The sequence below is a fragment of the Microtus ochrogaster genome, unplaced genomic scaffold, assembly GCF_000317375.1.
Source record: "Microtus ochrogaster isolate Prairie Vole_2 unplaced genomic scaffold, MicOch1.0 UNK78, whole genome shotgun sequence".
Lineage (NCBI taxonomy): Eukaryota > Metazoa > Chordata > Mammalia > Rodentia > Cricetidae > Microtus > Microtus ochrogaster.
The window spans coordinates 839676-841290 of record NW_004949176.1 but is presented as its reverse complement, the minus strand read 5'-3'; the positions used below and the strand labels follow the sequence as shown (position 1 = coordinate 841290).

Here is a 1615-nt window from a genome sequence, read left to right as displayed (position 1 = left end):
TTTTTCAAGACAGGGTTTCTCTGTAGCTTTGGTGTCTCCTCTCCTTCTTACCCCAGTAAGAAACTCCGCCAGTCTGAGTTTGAAATGTCACATCCGCTGAAGCATCTCTGGAGGCTCTTAGGGCCAAGAATCCGTTCTGCAACTGTCTAGAGACTGAGCTGCAGGGCTGTCAGGATGGCATGTCCTCAATCTCTGTCCTCGCCATAACTGGGAGCAGAGCTGGCAATGCTCAGGATGCTCCTCAGTAATGTGTCTTCCCAGTAAACACCATCAGCTATGATATTCTACAGTCATGAGGAAGCACGACACTGAGGATCTCACTGGCACTTCCGGGCCTCTATCTTGACTCGATTTAAATATCTAAGTGTTCCATAACTGCTCAGAAATAACTATTAAAGTATCTCTCAGTATTCCTTTAGCCAGCTCAACATTTCTGCTACATGATCTTTTTCCCTAGGGAGAGTATCTAGAAAGCAATCTACAAGGCAGGAATAACTTACTTTATTTCGATCTTGTACAACCAGCACTTTTCTGGTGCTATCATCAAACACAGCACCTTTGGGGGGAAAAGATAATTGCAGAACATTAATCCCATTTGCCTTCAACTCCTCCCACAGTCACCTGTGGTCATTAGAATCCCACCCATATTTGAAGGTCCAGATACCTCAACCAAGAAGACTGTGAAGCACTTCTCCGCTAAGGAGAGCATTGCTCAGCTGACCAGTTTTCTTTCTTTTTCTCTTCTCTCCTTTCTTCCTGTTTGTTTTCTTTTCTTCCTTCCCTCAACAATTTAGAACTCCCAGGGTAGTTACAGCCTATGTTAAACTTGTACTAGAATCATCTGCATAACTTTTACTATAGATTGTCTATGTCTCATGGCACAGATGAACATCTTTTTCATACTTTACTAATTCTCTTTGGTGTTCAGTTATGAGACACCATCTATTGAGTGTTTAGAACTTTCTCTGTCTCACAGATCTAGAAGCTAAGAAGTCCAGAATCATAATGCCGATACATGTAGTGTCTCAGAAGGGCTACTCCTCAGAGAGAGCGCCCCCACAGGGGGAAGGAGCTCTAATGCCTTGCTGAAGCTCTGCCCATGGGATATAGCCATCTGTGCAGGCCTCGCCTATTCATGCAGCACCTGGGGATGGGGTCTCTAACCCGACACAAGCATTCATCCCTCAGGACTCAAAGCACTGAAGACACAACTGCACTTCTTGCTCTAATTCTTACTCCTGAACCACAGTGCAGGCCTCTGCTTCCCGAGAGAGATCCCGACTATCTTGATATCCATCAAGACCTGTCTGAGACCAGTTCCGTTTCCTTACTGTGCACGCATGTATTTTATAGCACACTCATACATGGAAAGCTTTATTCTTCATGTACTTAAAGTTCCAATCTAGCACTTTCATTCCCCCATTCATCATGCACACTGCTCAGTACACTGTGGACTCTGCTAGATGTTAGGACCCAGACCAAATATTTCTATAGTATTTAAATATTTTTACCTTTATATTTGTATGGGTGTTTTGCCTGCATGTATGTCTGTACCGTGTCCGTGCGGTACCTAAGGAGGCCAGTGAGGGTGGTGGATACTCTGGGACTGGAGTTA

General features: G+C 44.4%; 1 protein-coding gene across 1 annotated transcript in view; it reads right to left on the bottom strand.

The window, feature by feature from the left end:
- LOC101989647 (nucleoside diphosphate-linked moiety X motif 6) overlaps positions 1-951 on the bottom strand; it is a 7842-nt gene extending 6891 nt beyond the window's left edge. Inside the window, exons 1-2 of the mRNA XM_005370387.3 lie at positions 665-951; positions 501-556 (exon numbers count right to left, since the gene is read on the bottom strand). The gene's annotated coding sequence lies outside the window, so the exon portion shown is untranslated. The remainder of the gene's footprint in view (positions 1-500; positions 557-664) is intronic.
- Between the last annotated feature and the right edge of the window lie 664 nt (positions 952-1615).